Source organism: Anguilla rostrata, chromosome 5, assembly GCF_018555375.3.
Source record: "Anguilla rostrata isolate EN2019 chromosome 5, ASM1855537v3, whole genome shotgun sequence".
Classification (NCBI taxonomy): domain Eukaryota; kingdom Metazoa; phylum Chordata; class Actinopteri; order Anguilliformes; family Anguillidae; genus Anguilla; species Anguilla rostrata.
The window spans coordinates 27492761-27515418 of NC_057937.1; the positions used below are offsets into that span (position 1 = coordinate 27492761).

Below are 22658 nucleotides of genomic sequence, written 5' to 3' on the forward strand. Positions count from 1 at the left end.
AACAAAATTGATTGTGAAATATCAGTCTTAATCCTCATGTGCTGCCTAGAACTCTGGGAAAGTGGGCGACGCTAACTGGTTGATACAGGATGAAACTTGCATGAAAGGCGATACTGTGTATAGTTGCTGTGACGACTTTGTCGCTAAAATTGTTACCATATACATATACCCAAGGGTACTAAAGGAGTTAAGTGAGATCATTTTTAAACCACTGGCAAGTATTTTTAGACTGTCTTTAGAAACTGGAGAAATGACATACGACTGGAAACATGGTATTGTAATACCAATATATAAGAAAGGGGACTGTATTAATCCAGGAAACTATAGGCCAGTCAGTTTAACTTGCATCACGTGTAAAATACTTGAATCTATCATTAGAGACAAACTAGAATTATTTCTTGAAAATAATAACATGGCCTTCACTCTGCTGTAACGTTTGGGAGCCTTGCAAGGTTTTGTTTTCTTTGTTGTTCTTTTTTTTGTTAATCGTCTCTGGAGGATGAGGAAGTGTAACACTCCGCAAATTTCTGTCCGCTGGGTTCTGCGGCTGTTGTGCCCTGCTACTGTATACCTGGTGAGTAGTACCTTCTGATGTTCGGGGCTGGTGATTAATAGAGCATTGTTCCAGTCAGTGAAGTTGGACAGTGGTAGCTGGGATGGGGGATGCATTTGTTGCCCTGGAGGGGGCATATAATGGTCTCTCTATTCTTCAACTGTTGGGGATATTGCCTAAATTTGTTTGTTGGGTAATTTGAAATTCTGCAACTTCCCTCACAAAATTAAAGATCCCTGTATTAGCACCACTGTCAGAAGTAGTAGGTTTAGAGGGTTAGGTATTGTGTGGGACAGAGCACTTAGCCAAGTTTAAGGCTAAATTCTGGCTTTTGTGGGTAACCGGGTGTTACAGACCGAGCGGAGATTGTGTGGTATTTATGCATACTTGACGCCAAGGTTTTGTTGAGCTAAATAAAGATCCGAAAATAAACTAAGTTCTACTCTGCCCATCAACTAGTTTTCGGCTCCTTCAAAAAGGAGTTGTAACAATATATAACTATACACAGGAACTTTGGGGCCTCTGGCTCCCCAACCACAGGACTGACCCTCTGCTGAGTCACGTTAATCATTAACTTTTCTCGTTAACCACGGAATAAGGACATGCCCATCCCCTTCCTCTTGTGACCCTGCAATAAACGTTCTGCGTGATCAATTAAGCATCAGCTTGCGGCAAGGAACACCCCATTTTTGGAGGAATGGGGTGATCAATGATCTATTTATCCATGTTTCATTGACCGCTCCAATAGCGCAAGCCAATCAAATGTTTGTGTGGCCAAAATAATAAACCATTCACATTACAGAGATCACACGTGGGGTTCCGTCGCATCAGTGACTTGTGACGATAAAAGTAATCAAAAAACCTTTTGCTCTGAGGTAAGGTATTGCCTAACCGACCAATCTCCTTAAGGACATTGCCGGACTTTGCTGCGCTTCCCAACTCGCACCTCGCTGGAGACCTGTCTGAGTTGGCCTGCCACCGTTCGCGGAATAAACCAAGCCGGTTTATTTCCCACCTACAGCTGTTTGAGGAACACGTATCTGCACACTTTTCCTCCATATCTCCCTTGCAGCCGGGACCCAAGTGGAAGATTTGTGCACATCCGTCATCTTGACTAGAACCCGTCGCAACCCCGACTTCGCACAAGAAGTTTCCCAAGTCCCTGCACACCTGCCATGGACCCCTGGGACCAGCTGACGAGCTGACCAAGCATCACCTAAATGAATTAAGGACTGGCCTCCCTTATTATCACCGTTAAGTATTGAAACACATATTTGACACTGACATCAAAATATAGCGTAGAGTAAATTTTTTTTTTTTTACTGCTGTTTGTCGTTGTATTTTGTTTGTATGTTGGTTGGGAATAGCAAATTCCCTGACCTTGTAGTTTACGTTGCTAAAATTAAATTTTTTATGAGACTGATATAACGAATTAATCAAGTAACATAGAGTAGCGTGTCACTAACCAATAACACAAACTAACCTTTGTTAAATGGTAACACTGCCAACCTCTTATGTTTAGCCATCGCAAAATCATAATTTCCTCGTATAATCTTAATCATCATGTGAGTGGTGGTCTGGGAAAACTCTTCACATGGTGAAATTTTGACGTTTTCAGATGGTCTAGAAACACGAGACTTATCCCTATTCAAATGTTTTTGAATTGCTGAATTATCTCAATCAGAGCCAATGTTATGATGCTTTAAAGCCTTCTTGTGCCATGAAGTAGAAATGGAGAAAAACTTCCTCAAAGATTCCATTCAATTCCACAACATTCTATTTATAGCTACAAAAGAAAAAACACCAACACTCAGCTTTGCTTTTGTCAAATGATTGTCATTGTATTTATTATGTGAGACAACACAACAAAAGTATTCTTTGAAGTGATATAATAATAATAATAATAATAATAATAATAATAATAACAATAATAATAATAATAATAATAATCCATGTAACATATGCTTATGCTAAATTTTGAGGAGGCAGCACTAAAATCAGTTGAAGTACTAAAGAAAAAAACAAAAACACCTTGGTGTATTGGGATGGCAGGTATGCCATCCTGCCAAGTTACGCCTTGGCGGGGGCATGCCCCATACCTATACAGCACTACGGCACTTTTCAGGGTTCCCCACAGAAATAACCACAACAGCCACAGACACTCAGCCCTTAAAAACATTCAATTCTGTACATTCTGACCCCATTTCAACAGACAGATTTCATAAACAACTTCACATGTCCACACAATAAAGCCCCAAACTAAGGGGATTTTGCGTTTTCTCCTTCTCTTTCTTCTTTTTCCTGCTGCCTATCCCACTAACAACATGTCTCCCCATTGGACATTTTACCGACACCAGCCAAATCCTCATCCTCACGACCCAATCAAAAACTTGCATACACACGCAAAATACCCATACCTTTTTACTCTGAAACATTTCCAGTTTAAACAGCTAATCTGCCTGTGGCCTAGTTGGTAAGGTTACAGTCTTGAGAACATGGGGTTGTAGGTTCAAGCCCAGCTAGGTACATGTTTCTTTAACCTGCTTTTACCCTCACTAATAATTGTCTACTACTTCTCAATTATTGCTTTTGCACCATATCTACCCGCCGTTCACCGAACGTATACACTGCATTATGACGTACCGTCTGCACGTTCAGTTATTAACCGGCTACAATATTGCAAAGCCATATGGATTCAACGGGAGCTCTTCTGTGGTTACTGGCCTGTGTTCTTCTTTAAAACCACCGACAGGTTTGCTAATGATATTTCACGCATTGCATAGCTATGTCATGGTGCTGCACTAACAAAGTCACAGACTGGTAAACCTCCGGTTGAAGGATTGAATCCCGCCTCGCCCTCAGGCAGATCATTTCCTCTTTTACACTAACGTTTTCTTACGCTTTTATATTTTCTTTACCAAAACTCACTCACGGCCACCCATATGCATTTCATGACGGCAAATGTATTCCTTTTATTCAAAAGTTACACCAGTTCACCACTGTGCCATTTCTACTAACTATATTTCTTCACTTGGCTACCGTACAAAACCTTCTTATCAGCAAACACCATGTTTCTACATTCATGTTACCTCGCCCTGTTCTCTATCTAGCCACATACAAACAATTACTACGTATGTAGGTTCTGCAACTCCCCATTAAAACATTACATTTAAAATCATGACTCACTCATAAGTATAACTACTAGTACTGAACATGAGAAAAGCACATCAGTGCAATAGATTTCACACGTTACTTAACCCTCCACTTTAATGGATGATACTTTACACCGACTATTGGGATGGCAGGTATGCCATCCCGCCAAGTTACACCTTGGCGGGGGCATGCCCCATACCTATACAGCACCGAGAGTTTGGCACTTTTCAGGGTTCCCCACAGAAATAACCACAACAGCCACAGACACTCAGCCCTTAAAAACATTCAATTCTGTACATTCTGACCCCATTTCAACAGACAGATTTCATAAACAACTTCACATGGCCACACAATAAAGCCCCAAACTAAGGGGATTTTGCATTTTCTCCTTCTTCTTCTTCTCTTTCTTCTTCTTCTTCTTCTTCTTCTTCTTCTCATTCTTATTTTTTCTGCCGCCTATCCCACTAATAACATGTCTCCCCATTGGACATTTCACCGACACCCGCCAAATCTTCACCTACACGATCCAATGAAAAACTTGCATACACACGCAAAATACCCATACCTTTTTACTCTGAAACATTTTCAGTACAAACAGCTAGTCTGCCTGTGGCCTAGTGGATAAGGTTACAGTCTTGGGAACACAGGGTCTGAGGTTCAAGCCCAGCTAAGAATGTGTTTCTTTAACCTGCTTTTACCCTCACTAATAATTGTCTACTACTTCTCAATTATTGCTTTTGCACCATATCTACCCGCCGTTCACCGAACGTATACACTGAATTATGACGTACCGTCTGCACGTTCAGTTATTAACCGGATACTATATTGCAAAGCCATATGGATTCAACGGGAGCTCTTCTGTGCTTACTGGCCTGTGTTCTTTAAAACCACGGACAGGTTTGCTAATGATATTCCACGCATTGCATAGCTATGTCATGGTGCTGCACTAACAAAGTCACAGACTGGTAAACCTCCGGTTGAAGGATTGAATACCGCCTCGCCCTCAAGCAGATAATTCCCTCTTTTACACTAACGTTTTCTTACGCTTTTATATTTTCTTTACCAAAACTCACTCACGGCCACCCACATGCATTTCATGACGGCAAATGTATTCCTTTTATTAAAAAGTTACACCAGTTCACCACCCAATCAAAAACTCGCATACACAGGCAAAATACCCATACCTTCTTATTCTGAAACATTTCCAGTTTAAATAGCTAATTTGCTTGTGGCCTAGTGGGTAAGGTTACAGTCTCGGGAACACGGGGTCTTAGGTTCAAGCCCAGCTAGGGACACGTTTCTTTAACCTGCTTTCACCCTCACAAATAATTGTCTACTACTTCTCAATTATTGCTGTTGCACCATATCTACCAGCCGTTCCCCGAACTGTATTATGACGTACCGTCTGCACGTTCAATTGTTAACCGGCTACAATATTGCAAAGCCATATGGATTCAACGGGAGCTCTTCTGTGCTAACTCGCCTGTGTTCTTCTTTAAAACCACGGACAGGTTTGCTAATGATATTTCACGCATTGCATAGCTATGTCATGGTGCTGCACTAACAAAGTCACAGACTGGTAAACCTCCGGTTGAACGATTGAATCCCGCCTCGTCCTCAGGCACATAATTTCCTCTTTTACACTAACGTTCTCTTACGCTTATATTTGCTTTACCAAAACACACTCATGGCCACCCATATGCATTTCATGACGGCAAATGTATTCCTTTTATTAAAAAGTTACACCAGTTCACAGCTGTGCCATTTCTACTAACTACATTTCTTCACTTGGCTACTGTACAAAACCTTCTTATCAGCAAACGCCACGTTTCTACATTCATGTTACCTCGCCCTGTTCTCTATCTAGCCACATACAAACAATTACTACGTATGTACGTTCTGCAACTCCCCATTAAAACATTACATTTAAAAACATGATTCACTCATAATTATAACTACTAGTACTGAACATGAAAAAAACACAGCAGTGCAATAGATTTCACACGTTACTTAACCGTCCACTTTAACAGCTGGCACTTTATAGCGACTGCTTTATACCGTTCGATAAGGAATATAAGCTCGCTCATGGTCACTCCATTTACTCCGCACTATAGTCCGTGATCATGTCAACCTTCACCTACATACCCATTCTGCTAAAAACATATTGTTTCAACTATGCAATTTCATCATTTCATCCTAATTCCTCTCACACTGTTGTTATTTTCTCATATGCAAAGCCTGCTGGGACATATGCGTCTGCTCCTATTCTCCACTTTCAAGTTTTCCAGTTCTAGCTTAGCAAAACAGCGAACAGGATTCCCACCTGCAGATAAGCCTATCAAAATGCCTTATAAACCTTACAAACACTAAAAGTGCATCTCCACGAAATAACAGACAACGGAGCAGGACAGCAGGGTACACAAGTTGAGACCTAGGGAGTTATAATTCTACAGGCTTGCTGATTCTTTTCTCAATCAAGGCTTGTTGGATGGCCGTCAAATCCGTGAGTACATACACTGGCCATATTTCACCTGCGTTTCTGTTGCGTTTAAACTTACGCCACCGCACCCTTTGTCACAGCCACTGTTTTACATATATAGCAAACCGAAACTGCTAAACAGTACACGCTCATCAGACTGTACAAATTCACACAAGGACAGCCATAATCCACAACCGTTTCTTACAGGGTCACTTCGCATTTCTCACTCTCATAATAAAACGCTTTGCAAAAAGAAATTATATCTCATAAAAAACACGTTTTCAACGTACAAAAATGCCAAGTTACTCAAAAGTATTGATATCAAAATGACGCCATGTGACGGTACTACAGGCAATATAGCCTATAATTACATAAGATGTATTTCAAAGCAATGCTACACAATATTTCCTCAATTCTTTCACGTCACTTGGCCCTGTGTTACATCTTATGTAATTTCGGTGAGGCAAGATAGGCTATATTGTCTGTAGTACCGTAACTTGGCGTCATTTTGATATCAATACTTTTGAGTAACTTGGCATTTTTGTACGTTGAAAACGTGTTTTTTATGAGATATCAATAACTGAACATCAACAAACAAGTTTTTCCTTGACTCATTTGCTGCAGCCCCTCACTGTATACCTACACACACTTCGCTGTAAACCCACTCCTCTCCATTAAACACAGCAATTCTCGTAGGCTTGGGGACTGTTGGACACGGACAGGTGGTGTCTTTATAGGTATCAGCAGTAAATGGCCTTATTTCTTCATAGAGGTACCACTGCCACTTCGCATCGAGTCCTGTTGGTAGGATCTGGTCTGGCATTTTGCTTGGCAGGGGCACTCTTCCTCTCAGAAGATCTTGCTGGGTCACACCACTGTCACAGAACTCTTGGATTTCAATGATGCCTGACCCCTCACAAAAGTGAAAGTGGTGGTTTTTCTTTATTCCATCAACTTTCCTGAAGTATGTGCTGAGGAAGCTCGCCCAGTCATATGTTGGCACAATGACCTCTCTATTGTCCTTGCCACAAATTTGAGCAATGTTGACACATGAGGATTCCTCGACTACCTTGACGATGCCCTTTAGACAGTCTACCCTTGTCCTTCTGAACAAGCGTTTCAGAAGAGCAAATCACCAGTCACAACTAAACTGTGTGTGTCCAATTAGCAGGAAGGAGAAGGTGATGTTCTTGTGACGCCCTGTTAGCACCCTCCTCGTCAAGTACCACATAATTGTGGAGTTCTTGTTTTGTCCACTGCAGTTATCTGCATGTAAATGGACATCTTCTTCACCCATGCCATAGTGCTTGAAGAAGTAGCGAAGGAGTGACACTACACAGTTGGCCCCTTTCCCTGATTGGCAGCTCTCTTCGAGTAAAAAATTAACCTGCTTTGGGACAGCCTCACATGCCACCCCAAAGAGACCACATTTCCGGGGGCCTTGAAGTACACTGGACCAGGCTGCAAGGGGTCTGATGGGAAATGGACCTGCTGCGCAAAATCTAAACTGTAATGCATCTTCCCAGGGAAGTTGCAGACAGGATGGGGTCCTATTTCTGCACCAAAGGGCATTTCCTCCTTAGTTGTTTTACAAATTTGTTGGTACAGGGATCTCTCCATTGCAACTTTAGCCAAGTGCTCTTCTATATCATGGATTGCTGCACTTTACTCAGCCTCTGGATGATTGGCAACATGTGTAAGTTTAGCAACACCTGACTGACATTACCAGCACAGGTCAATGGCAGGGCACATGGTCAACACAAAGGGTACTAACTGCTGCCATAATCGCCGAAAGGTTCTCAGGGTTACCATTCACGTGCCAGCATTCTCCACTGCTGTGCAGTACTGCTGCAGTTGGTTGGCAGCAGTTTTACCTCTGCCGTCAAATGCCTTGGTGTGCAGCCTGGAAGAATGATCGCATGACCCTTGCTTCCACCCCAGCAGCCTTGTAATGCTTCAATAATGCATTCAATTTGTCCTGCCAAACCCCATGGAGATACTTGAATACATCACGGCAGATCCTATGCCCATGATAGTAATAATCAGTATGTTGGGCTAAACACTGTGTCTGCTCTCTCTTGTTGGACTTTGATGTTGTGTAAGAGAGATGCATTCCACAAGAAAGCTTGGAGAGAATGGCAATGTCAAGCTCTTCACGAGACGGGTTGAGGTACTGCAGACGGACATCAAGGAGCTCCTCTTTGGAGAATCTGGTATGGCAAGGCTTTCCTTCATTGAGCTTGCAGAAGCAGTGACAATTGACTACAGAAGGGCTAACATCACCATAGCCAGTAGGAATGATTTTATGGGCCAGGTTTTCGAGAGTTGGATGTGAAAAAAGTCAATGTTACTATGTGAAAACGAATGCATTTCATAGACCGAAGTCTACTACTGAGCCAAGTGGATCTCCTAGTGTCCTTGGTATTGATAATAAATTTTTAAAAAATAATACTAATACTAATAATACTACTACTACTAATAATAATAATAATAATTCATTCACACAGTCATCCCTCAAAGAACAATTTATTTTCATAAGCCGTATGTAATGTTTGTAATGTATTATAGGGTAATTCTTTATTTATTTATTTGCATTTAAACTTATTTAGGCTTAGCCTTACCATATGACATGTTTGATGTTTCCATACGGAAACCTGACACAGCTGTTTCATGCGAATAAGCTAGCTAGTTTATTCTCACTCATGGTCAGTATAGTGAATAATAATCATAATTTATGACAGCCCTGAATAGGTAAATAGTTTCATTGGCTCACCTGGCTGCTCATCGTCTTCATCACTGTCCATCTCTCCAGTATCGGGCGCGAAAACAAGGAGTTTTCTGAGGAGCAGGATCTCTATCGTAATTCCTGTCACTTGATTCATCACTCGATTCAGATACCTCACTGTCACTGTCTCTGAGATTAGGACCACTTGTGAAATAATCACTGATTAACTGTCTTGCTTAAAAGCTATCGGAAACGTTACTCATGTTAATAGAAGACAATTTATTCAAACAACGGGTTACATCGCTATCCTATAAAGACGCCATCTCTCATTGACAGCAGCTGTCAACTACGCGAGAATGTTTTGACAGCTGTCAGCTGATCTGCTGGACTTTGTTGGTGTTTTGTGCCTGTTAGTGTTATGTTAAGACTGCGAACTGCGGTCTTGTAACTCGTAACGTTAACCATTCCAACCAAATCAATGCCAATTCCAACAATTACATGGCTATTTGCTTTTACACAAATCAAAATAGTTGGCGGCGAGTTTTTGGAAAGGGAATAAGTCGAAAGCGCCCATGACTTGAATGACCAACATGCTAGTAATCTGATTGATCAAGAGACAAAAGTAGGCTATGTGAAATCGAAGCACTAACGTATGTTAAATGTTTACATAACCTATGTTTAATTTTAACTGAGTGATCCACAATCCCTTAGCAATTTCAATATTAGCCTGTTGATCATGAGAGGAGAACGGCCAAATTTAGGCACGTCGGCTAACTCTCATTCATCCCGGGTGAAGCCCCACACGTCTTCAGAAATATTAAATGACAGATTTCTTTATAGTCAGCTAGATTTGCAGACACTATGTTATTGGTTTAGTGTTTTGAATGTTGTTGTAGTGCTTTGTTTGGACACAAGACAAGACTGAAATTGGCAGGCGTATCTCTACCTACAGAAACAGACCACCGTCCCAAGCTAACAACGTTGCTTTTTTGCGAGCAAACAAAGTTTACAAATACCTAAAAATGAACATTTTCCATTTAGTTTTCACAATATCTTTATTTACCATGACAAAGTAAAGACTTCACAGCATCTAAATTGTGTGATCTCATTTTACCCAAAAAACTTTTTTTTTTGGCATTTTTCCAACGAGTCGCAGCGACATCCGACGGGTTTCTCCAGACCGCCACACATATTGTACAAATTATTGTTTTCAATTAGCCTGTTACCAACTCAATATCATAATCAATAAATGTATATTCTTTATTTATAAACCATTGTTGTTATTTCCATGTTATTTCAATAAGTTGGGCTTGACTGACATCTCAAATTCTGATTGGTTGTTGAAACTCCATTCATCTGAGTAAACCTCACTACAGAGTTATAACTTAAGGAGTGTTGGGGCGCTCCTCAAGAACTAGCAAGTTCTAACCATAGTATTGTCTATTTGAAAGATTTATTATACGAGCTCTCTGTGAAACGAGGCCTCTTAAATATAAATGTCAGACCCACAAGATACAGATGAGGGTACCTTTAAGTTGAGGTTGGCGGAGATAGAGCTTAAAAAATTAGAAATGGCAAATGAACTTGAATTGGTCAAAATAAGGCTTGAAGAGCAAAAACAGCGAGACTTGGTAAAGTTCCCCAAGTCCCAATTACAGTTGATCAAAGGCCGAAAGTTCAATTCTAATAGGGGGAGAAGAATCAAGCCTTTCCCTGAAGACAATCTGGTGCTTTTGCTGCAGGCGGTGTTGACTGGAAAAGCACAGGAAGCTTATGCTTCACTTACATGGGACCATTCTTTAACATATGCCAAGGTAAAATCTGCTTTACTAAAGGCGTATGAATTAGCACCTGAAGCTTATCAACAACATTTCAGAAATTGGAAAAAGAGTAAGCAGACTCATGTTGATTTTGTTCTGGAGTTACATATACCATTTACAAGGTGGATGAGTGCTTTGAATGTGGACACGTTTAAAAAAACTGCGATTTAACTGAGTTGGAACAATTCAAGACTTCTGTTTTCGAGGCTGCTGCTACGTATATCACAGAGCGAAAAGTAAGTACCGCTTCTGAAGCTGCTGTTCTGGCAGATGAATTTGTTTTGATTCACAAAGGGATACTATCTTTTCCATAGTGATTCACCTCGTAACTATTTTTCTCCACACTCTCAACTTAAACCAACTGGTGTGGATGGTCACCTGCTTTATCTGTGCTGTCATCCATGGTTTATCCACTGTTTTAATTTTACTCCGTAATTGGCAGTGCTTGATTGAGGATAGGAGAGAGAACATCATAAAAGATGTCCGCCTTGGTTTGCGCTACAGGTGCTCTGTAGACCACTAATAGTCAGCAGTGTTGAGATGTAGGTCTAGAAGCCTCTTACTTTCAGGGGTGCAGTGCCTGTGAAACACTGGGCTTACTGGGATGTGTGGCCAACAACCAGCTGACCAGGAGGCTGTGTTCAACCTGTGTTGACCTGCATTGTTCGTTTGCAGGTCAACACAGGTATCCTCAGAAAAAATGCCTGGTCTCCCCTGCATCCCTTTGGTTGTCTTATTAAGCCATGCTTTGCAAGTGACCATTTAAGATTCTGTAGACTGATCAGGGTTAATGTACAAACAGCATACAACTAGAATTATGATCAAATACAAGCAGGTATAATCAATCATTAAATTATACTTATACAATTATCCTGCACAGGATGCAATAATCAGAGGTAATATACGAACAGTATAAAACTGTAATTATGATAAAATAAAAACAGATATAATCAGTCATTAAAATACTCTTATACAATCATCATTAAGAGCGACCTCAAATTCAATTAAAAATAAGCAGCCAGACAAGGGCGCTAAGTCACAATCACAAACACAATTCAAACATACCAAAGAATGGAGGTCAACAAGGCGGCTCCCATTCACTTTCAATTGTAGAGAGTAGCAAGGAACTACTAAGTGAAAATGCACAGAAATACAGTCAGCTCTGTACGCCACCACAATGGATTTGAAATGAAACAATCAAGATGTGATTTAAGTGTAGACTTTCAGCTTTACTTTAAGGATTTTGTAAAAAATATTACTCAGAACACATTCCTTTAGAACACATGCATATTTATGTTCCATAAATTGATAACAGCAGTCAAATCAAAGTAAGACAATATGAGAGTATCTAATAGCAACTGTTAATTTATCACAAAACATTAGGAATCACAACAATACTACACTGTGGCCATATTATCATCATAAATACTGCCTCAGGAGGTTTTGGATGATTTGAGCAGGATGGGATTTGCTTAGATGGGTCAATACAGCTTTCCATGTCTTGCACGTGCATGGGCAATTCTCATAAGTACAGGGGTAAGCATGGCTCTGCCCATAATGCCAATGATCAAGTTTATAGTGTTTCAGAAGTTCAGATCTTCTTGAATATGAATTGTCACAGTCTTTACATTTCCACATGCATGGATAACTGGGGAAACATGAGATACAAGAGAGATACAAGAGATACCTTTAGTTTACTGAGTAGACCACACGTTAAGTTTTAAATTTACATTTTGTATACTTATGCCCGCATGATATTGTAAACAGAACTTACCACAAGCAATGACCATTGACAGGAGCTTCCAAATAGGTTGCACAGGAGGAACACAACTGATTGGCGGCTGCTTCCCTGAAGTTGAAAGAGAAAACACTCTTTAGCTTTTAATTAGCCATCAAAGTGTGTTAGCTACTAATGTCATGCACAAATTAAGAATACCCAACATTAACACTAGAACTGCCACGGGGTAAAATTGACCCATTTCTGTTTTTCAAGTGTATGTAACTCTGTTTCAATAAAAAACTCATGTCTCCCAGTCCTTGACTTTTCCTAAAATTGAGTTATTAAGCACCTCCGAATGTAAGAAAGTTATAGATAAAAACAGAAAAAAGTTTGAGGCATTTACACCTGTAAGCGCCAGCGGGTAAAATTTACCTACCATAGAAAGCAATTATTTTCGGCGTATAACCATATAAGGGCATTTCTTTTAGTGCGGTTTGTGTTTGTGCATTTTAGTTGTCACGCAATGTGTGTTATTTATATTTGATTGTTTTTTTATATTATATTTTTATATCCCATTTAGGAATTGTGCATGTTCTTTGACAGGCCTCTACTGCTGCCTAGTTAGCTCATTATAAAATAAAATACATAGGCATAAATACATGTAACATATTACGATAGACGAAATGGATTGACGAAGAAGATTCATGGATGCCAATGAGGCATTAGCATTGCTGAATGCTTTGAGTGATGGGGAGTCTGATGGTGGGGAGGTCTCCGGATTGAGCGATGTGTCGTGGGTCGGCGAGGAAGATGCATTGGATGGATCATCTGACAATGAGCCAGAGCCTCAGAGGAAAGTATCGAGACGGTCAGATCAAGTTATGCCTGCAGTGTCAACTATGGGCATATGTACAGTACTTGCGCAAGGTAGGCATAAACTTTCGCTCTCATTGTACCTACCTAGCTAATTATCAATAAGGTAAATCTCAATAACTCAATTCCATTGATGTCTGTGTTACAGACACCAGACCTAGGGGAAACCTGGACCTGCAGGAAGGGTTATACAGGCTAGGAAGCACTGTGTAGCCTATATATAAACAGTTTATAAAACTACTGTGTAAAACTGAAGTTCATGGAAAGAACTACTCTGCATGACGACGCTCGTCGGAACAGTTAGCTACAAAATGAAGCTTGCTACACATAACACATCTCAAAATCATATTAAAACATGAATAATCAAAGTGCTTTGACAGAGCAACACAGTCATACCACAATATCAGAATAAAACCATATCACCAAATCACAATGACCCATATCACAACAATGAATAAAACAAAAAAAAAATGTAATAAAATAAATAAATAATTAAAAGGAGCACAAAAAAAGGTATCGTTAATTGTATGCCAGGTTAAAAAGGTTTTCAACTGTCGGTTAACAATGTCTACTGAGTCCACCTCTCTAATACCTTTCTCCACAATTTTGGGGCATAGTGGATGAAGGCGGCTTCCTCAATTTTCTTTTGGGGAACCTTTGGTACATTTAAAAGACCTGCCTCAGAGGACCTAAGGGCTCGTGAGGGGACATAGGACACCAGGGACTCTAAAATGTATGGGGGTGCTAAGCCATTTCTCAGTTTATCATCAACAGTGCAACCATCCTCCACTGTCCCAGCTTTACCATCATTGCTGCCCCAGCATTCCACTGCGAGAGAATTGCCATGTATGGAAAAGGTTTGAGCACCAGTCAACAGCAGCTGCCAGTGAATTCAGAGCACCTGATGAGCTGTCTTCTCCTTGTAGCTACTTGGTCCAATTTTTTGATGATGATCTGTTCCAGCTTATTGCTGAACAGACAAATCTCTACAGCTGTCAACTAATTGGAGCCAGCATTAACACCACTGTGGATGAGCTCAAGTCATTTGTTGGTATGAAGCTAATCATGGGGGTGGTGAGAATGCCATCTATGGATGATTATTGGGCAGAAGGCACACGTTATCCCAAAATAGCCAATGTGATGCCGATAAAAAGGTTTAAATGCCTCTCAAGATTCATCCACTTTCAAGATAATGAGACATCAGACCCTGCCCAGGATTGGCTCTGCAAAGTCACACCAGTGCTGGAGCACATAAGGAAGAAGTGTCTGGAAATTGATACCGCGAACCAGTTCTCCATACATGAGATGATGGTCCGTTACAAGGGAACAAAGGCTGGGTCTATCCGACAATATCTTCCAAGCAAACCTCACCATTGGGGTATCAAGATCTTTGTTCGAGCAGGTGTTTCTGGGATAGTGTATGATTTCCTGACATACCTTGGAAAGAGCACATTTGGCACATCACAAGGTCCTGTCAAAGAACTTGGACTCGGAGCCAATGTTGTTATTCAACTCTGCAAGACCATCAGGAACCCATCAGAGTGCGTTGTGTACTTTGACAACTTTTTCCACATCTCTACCACTCATTGTGCATCTGAATGAGTCCTTTGGCTTGCAAAGTCTGGGAACCATCCGCAAGAACAGACTAAAGGGATGTACCCTTGAGGATGACCGTGATCTGCTGAGGCAAGGAAGGGGCAGCTATGACTACAGGGTGGATAATGAGGCAGAAGTGGCTGTTGTGAAATGAGTTGAAAACAAAGCTGTCACTCTAGCTAGCTCCTGTGCTGCTGTAAGCCCTCTTAAAGAAGTCAGGCGTTTCTCCAAAGAAAATAGAAGAAAAGTTGGTGTTCCTTGTCCAAACATTGTGTCATAATACAATGTCCACATGGGAGGAGTTGACCTTGCTGACATGTTGGTGGCCTTGTACCGCACCCCTGCAAAATCCCACCAGTGGTACATGTGCCTCTTTTGGCAAATGGCTGATATAGCCATCAACAATGGATGGCTGCTGTATCGCCGAAATGCTAAAAGCCTTGGTGTTCAAAAGCACAAAAAGCTCAAGACGTTCAGGCTGGAGGTCACAGATGCACTTATCCATGGTGGAAAGAAGAAGGGAAGGCCCTCCAAGGGAAGGGAGGAGGATGTGCCCACCAGATGCATCCAAAGACCAACAACCCCAAGACCCGTGAATGATGTCCACTATGATCAAATGGATCACTTCCCAGTTTTTATTAACAAGGGAAGGTGCAGGTTCTGCCCAGATGGACAGACAACCATCTCCTGTCAGAAATGTGGTGTTCGTCTGTGCATCGTCACTGGGAAAAGCCCACGCAACTGCTTCCAAAAATTCCACAAAAAAATTAAATTAAAAATTAGAGAGGAAGGAAGGAGGAGGAGGAATGAGAGAGAGGAAGTGAGATGCATTGTGGTTGTTCATTTGTATGTGCCTTATCCTTTTTGAATCAGTTGAAAAATGTTATTGTTGAAAAATGAATTGTAATGTACTTTTGTTTTTACGTAAATTTTTATGTGGTTGCTATTCACTTGTTAGAACTGGACTGGTAGAACTGAAGGTTGTGGTAGGCCTATACTTTGAGAGAAATGATCAAATCAGTTTAAAAACTTGTATGTGTGATGTAAATGACCAGAGAAAACAAGAATGTATCACTTCTCTTCTTCAAATAAAACATTGAAATGTTTACCATTTTGGCTCTTTTTACACCTTAATAGGGCAATGTATCCTGGGAGATACAACTCATAAAATCTGAAATATACAACATATTAAAAAAATGTGTGGAAATATTTTACTTGGGTGCAAATGAGATAAGTAAATTAAATTATTTTTTACAACTCATTTTCCACTCCTGCCTGTTTAAGGGTTAATCAGTTCAACTAGTTCATCTGAGTCTGAACAAATTGAACAACCGAAAAAATGGTCTGATAGGCTTCTGCTCCAGCACATTCGAACACAAGCAAATTCTTGTAATTTATTTAATGACATAAATAGTATTTGCAATGCCGACAGTGCAAATACCAAAAAATCCCGTAGGCATATGCCAGTTGCTTATATTTTGATAATATATTGTCTTTAGTCTTCAGTGACGAGAATCATGCAGTGGCTGAAAGAAGAACCCAACTCGGTCGTGCATGCTCATTCTCAAACTGGTTCAGTGAAAAACTGCTCAGAAATAAGTCACCTACTGTCCTTTGTAGATGGCTTTCTACATGGCATACATCGTTGTTAGGCTTTTCACAGATGTTTGCGCAAGATTTACCTGACATTTAAAAATAAAAGGTGCGCAAGTTAGGTGACGCAAGTTGCAAAATTGTTTGCAACCAACAAAAAGGATTCATTATAACAATATAATCTATAGACTTTTTAAATTAAAAGAACACAATATATTGCCGTGTGCAACGCTGACTATAGTGTTTAATTTGACAGCCGTACTATTATACAGTCAGTCTGTCATGTCGCTAGCAAGGCAGCTAACGTTACACTCAGTAAAAAAGTGTGGGTGTATTTTATTTGTATTTCAGAAATATAAATGAGTTTCCTGCAAAGGTTATACAGATGCAAAAGCAATAGTTTATATGTAAAATTTTTAGTTACCCAGGAAAGCAATATAATGAGTCAGAGGGGGGCTTAAACCTGAGCTGTCACACTTGCAAAAGGTAAGCAACTATTGAAGGAGACATATGAATGTCAAGGTTTTGCTGTTTTAAATGAGTATATATGTAATTTTGTGTGTGCATCCAGTGTTTTTATTGGCTAATGTACCTTAAATAACCAATGGGGAGACATTATTTGTGGGCTTGGAGCATTTGTGATTATGTAATCAGGAAGGAAAAATAAGGATAAAATGCAAAATGGGGCTTTATTGTGTGGATGTGTGTAGTTGTTCGTGAATTCTGTCTGTTGAAATGGGGTCTGAAAGTACAGAAATGAATGTTTTTAATGGCTGAAAGTCTGTGGTTGTTGCGGTTATTTCTCTGGGGAACCCTGAAAACTGGCTTTCCTGGTGCTGTATAGGTATGGGGCATGCCGCCCAACATGGCATAACTTGGCTGGATGGCATACCTGCCATCCCAATTTGGTTCAATGCTTTTTGTGGAAAATAACTTGGCTGTCGTCTCGTTACCACTGGGTCACAACCTCATAATTAATTCTGTGTGTGTGTGCACGCAACTAACACATTTAGATCCAATAAGGCGAGGACACACATGAAGAAGTCGAACAGTGGTGATGATAAGCCTGTGCCTACGATTTGTGTCAGCTATGACTGCATGATCACATAAAAACCAGAGAAGGAGAGACAAGCTTTTCTGTGACAGGGAACGAAGACAAGGATGAGGGGGAGGTACGTTATATCATTGTAAATAGGTGGAAATAACTTAAAATGAGTACACAGGCTTCCAGATTTATGGCACTCACTATTTCTATTAACGTGGCCATGGATAATTGTACAATAGAAATTGCAGATCCACCAGAAATATTTAATTAATTGTCTGGTTTTTTTTTTCTTTTGCTTTGCCCACTAGGCAGAGCATCTGACAATAATATGCTTGGAGGATCTAGATACCATTTTTATAACAGAAACTCCACTAGCCCAACAAACCCAACCAATATTAGCTTCAGCCACACTGCCCAAGCACACCCAACCTTTATTAACTCCAGCCACACTGCCCAAGCAAACCCCACCTAGCAACAAGATAAAGCCAAGAATAGCCGAAGGTATGCCTGTACTTTCTATGTAACTATGTAAAATATGTCTCATTTAACTTTAGGAATAGTGTTTTATAGCTCAGCGTAACCGGAAGTTTTGTCTCATTATAGCTGCATTATGCATTCAGTCTGTGGTAGCAGTAAAAGACACTGCACCTGGCGAAATATTATTGATGACTTTCGTTATTTCCTGGAAAATACTATTATTCTTGAGAAATTTTGAGCATGGCTAAGGCATATGTTTGCTGATAGACCTAGCTGAAATAGCCTACTGTTTTCTGGGCTAGAACTGGATACAGAATACAGATAAGATTTCATTGTCCAAATGTAATTGTTACAGCTGAAAATATTATATATATATTATATACGCTATTTTTAAAATTGAGTGTCTTTAAAGAGGTCAGTGGTATTTTACAATGAGGATATTTCACACTGTAACGTAAGCATTTGTTGGTTTGCTTGTAGTTTCTGTTTAATGTATGTACCGGATATGACCTCAACTGCAACATTGCCAAAACATGGTGGACGGTTGAATATTGTTTTAATGTCATCTCATTCCTATACAAAAAACATCACATACTGTAGAGTACAGAAAAAACATATGAGAGGTAATGATTACACATTTAGGTACTATACCACAGTATGATAATGTTTTTGCATTATTTTTTAAATATGATATCAATATTTCACCTTAAACCTTCATAAGGGGCATGTGTATATGCTTTATAACAGACAAAAATAATTTTATTCATTTTTGGAGAGATTTGTGATATGTTTCAGGACCCCTAGATATTTTAAGCCACTGTACTGACAGAAAGCTTGTAATTCCCACTTGAAAATGATGCAACAGTGAATTTCTTTAGTCAAACGGTTGATTTGTAGTGAAAGACATGATTATGTTGTGATTTACAGCAATGCATAATTTAGACATTTTGGATAGATTTGGAGACACTGGGTACTAGGGGTGTGCAGAGACGTCATTATCTGTATCTGTATCTGTTCAACCAACAAAACTATCTGTATCTGTATTCGGATAGAACACCGGAAGTGGGCATGGTTTATACCGGAAGTCACGTTAAATCGGACAAATGTTGTATTTTCTAACCTAATGTGGCCGCCGGGAGGTGGTGACACTCCCATACAACTAAAGATTTTGACTACGCCACTCCCAATTATAAGGGTGGGAGACCCTAGGAAGGTTATTGGGTGAAAAATGCCCCACACAGGGATAATGCAGGAGACGAGATGGAAGCTGATACAAGGGAATATATATACACTCTTTATTAGATCATTCACGAGAACCTTCTTTAAAACGTCATACACAAATTATCAATGGCCATGGGCGGGCACACGCCAGGCAAGGCAAATAAGGCTAGGACATACAGTACTTCAGACAAATAACGGTACACACTCTGAAAGTTAATCCTGATATGTAACAACGTACAGAGTAACATAAATCTCATCAAGCATACAGTGCAATAGTTCAATAGAGAATTTGTAAGATAATCACACAAAATGTCTCAAAATCATCAATATAAAAGATATTTCACCGCACCCAGGGTTAAGAATGGTCATGCCATCGAAATTATATTCAAAATGAGGGTTTACCATAGAGTATGTCAGGTGGTTCACTACAATCAGTCCTTCAGTGAGTATTGCATGCAATAAAATATTAAATAATTGGTTCTCGAAGAGAACTATTGCACTTGCCGAAGATTTAACGTCACGCCAGCACTATTAGGGATCTTACTCTTATCTTAGAGGATACCCAGAGAATAATATTGCACTTAGCCCGTTCACTAGAATACCTATGTCTATTCAATGCACGTTGCCCATTCACTAAAACACCTACCCTGCCTGTTGATTGCACTTTGCCCATCCACACTACACCATTTTAAGCGAGAATATAAAAAATAAAAGAAACTACAATTCCCCACACCCATACAACCAAGGTGCAAGGGGCTAAAATTAATTCTATACACAATATGACGGGGAGAAAAACAGTGGCCACCAACAAAACTAGGCTGGGTCCTGTAATCAGATAAAGAAACCCCATAACCCACTCATATGTATCTACACATACATACACCTACATAAATACACATACACACCCGTAAAAACAGGGACACAATATTAAACATCGCTACTGCAATGCACGTATTTTCCTACCTTGGTTATAAACGTCGACAACTTTGACAGTATTTAAGAAGCACTCCTACAACAGAGTATTGGTGCGTTACTAAAATACACAGAAAAAAAAGGGAAATTAAACTTAAAAGTTTCAATTAGGGAAGTCTGTTACTACCACCCCATAGCATAAATGACCTTACCCAATGACTTGACTCACTAATGTGCTCAATTTTTTTGTTATTGCTGGTTGTTACTCACTAGCTAGACATTAGACAGCCTAGCTAGGCAGCCTATTAACATTTTTCAGAGCTAGGTTACTGCAAAAATGAATTTTATTCAGACTGGACAGTGATAACTAATAGTAACGGCGATAACTAGGCTACATAGCAGAGCCACCGACAATTTCAGAGACTTTTCTCCACGCCGCGTTCCTTTTTATCAGTGTCTCTGTAGGAAATTTTATTATGTTGGGAAACCCGATACGGCAATTACGAGTTAGGTCCTCCATTGTGGAACGATAGAATGTGGAACTAAAATTAGAAAAAAATAGGGACAATTTACTTGACGGATCATTAGATCAAATCAGATTGGTTACCGCGTCGCGGTAACCAATCTGGGGGTTGACCGAGGGGGTCAAAGTTGAATTTTTGCCATCTCCCCCGCGGCCTCGCCGCCTCTCGCCGCGCCGCCGGCAATCCCAACATGCCTTGCGGGGTCTGGCCGCCAACCGCCGCCGCCACCTCTCATTCAAAATGAATGGAGGCGGCGGCGGGGCCACGTATAGTGTGGCTTCACCGTTACTCACTTCGCAAATTCTTGTTGGGCGTATATTAGCTAGATCGCTCAGAACCAGATGCAACAGCCGCTATAAACGTATAAGAAAATTGTCATGATAAGCTGCAAGATATTAATAATGTTACCGTATCAAAAAACCAAGCATATTGTTTGACCACTTACTATTAAATAGGTTTACCACGCAAGTCCCCTGCATGCAAGACGATTCACACGTAAGCAAGTAGCCAAAAGCTGCCACGAAGAAAGCATAGAGTCAAATATGTCACTACAACAAGGGACTGTTTCTATATCACACCTTGTACCGCAATGTAAAATTCCATTTAACAAAAAAATACCAAAAGCTTTTTAAAACATACCACTGTTTCATTCCCACGCTGGATTCAAGCACTTCCGTACAAACGTGAGCTGCCGTGTCAGAACGAAATTCTCGCGTAACCTTATAGGAACCGTCATTCTGTCCATTCCCAGTCCCGATATCTCCCAGGTCCAAAGGTCCTACCCGTTACACTAATATTTATTGCCAATGCAACTGTTGTGCTTTAAAAGCATCAAATTGATTTAATATTTATTGCCATATAATTAATTATGAAATATATTTTCCTCATACTGTACTTTTCATCTCTCTCTTTTTTATTTTTATTTTTAACTAAACTAAGTTTTATGAACTGTCTGAACCCCACCACCCCCCCCCCTTTAACTGGGGGACATTGAACAATCAGAAACTGAAAAAATGTTTTATAAATAGAAAGATTCTGTTTTGCATTGGAAATAGAAACTATTTACAGTAATATATAGAAAAAAATATCCGTCAGTTGAAGGGAATAATCTTAAATTCCAATGATGCTGTGTTCGCGTTTCTTAACATTACGGCAGTTCGCTAGGGAAACGTGAATTACAACTTTACAACAGTAATTATAACAGTAATACATGAACCTTTTTTGCCTGTTTTATTTTATTTATTTATTTTCCCTACTGAACTAAGTTTGGATAGACTGCAAACCATCTGAACCCCACCACCACCCCCCCTAAACTAGCTGGGGGACACTGACCAGTCAGTTTGAACTAGGAAAATGATGCTTTATAAATCAAAACAGTCTTTTAAACATTTTCTCACTGAGCTCTTTTTGTAAGGCTATACCTCCCTAACATAGGCCAATGAATAATCAGTTAGCCAAGACCTATGGCTATACAGCATACATCGTAAAAGGATGAATATTGACTGAAATACAAGGTAAAACGTTAGTTTTTTCAATATTTCAACTGGTTTTTTTTTAATGGAGGAAATTAACACATACAGCTAAAAACTACAGGTTCTAAGCTTCATTTTGATCTATAGGTTTCGGGGGTGTGAAAGAAATCCGGCTGCCACACCAGGCTTTTGTCTCACTAGCTCCCGCACCTGACGCCTCCTCCTCCTCGATGCGAGAGTGATAGCCGGGAACGGTCAGCTCTCAGCCCGCTGCCTGCTGTGCGCTGACTCGGTGGGGGCGACTACAGAATATAGCAATCACTTTTCAATAATGTGTAGTAAATGAAACGACTAGTTAGTGAAATCAAAGTCCTATGTTGCAAACAGAATGGGCATTATCTTTTAATTAGTGATTATTTAAATGAATCCGACCTCTAACATTGTGCACATGGCAGCTGCAGTAGGCTAACAATGGTAGGCCTATAATATAGCCTA

At 40.1% G+C, this 22658-nt stretch overlaps 1 long non-coding RNA gene across 1 annotated transcript; it reads right to left on the reverse strand.

Moving 5' to 3' along the window:
* Positions 1-11895: 11895 nt before the first annotated feature.
* LOC135255024 (uncharacterized) lies at positions 11896-21374 on the reverse strand. Its single transcript, XR_010330044.1, has 3 exons — positions 21331-21374; positions 12505-12579; positions 11896-12378 (listed from the first exon to the last, which is right to left on the reverse strand). It is a non-coding gene; the product is annotated as an uncharacterized LOC135255024 (long non-coding RNA).
* Positions 21375-22658: the final 1284 nt, after the last annotated feature.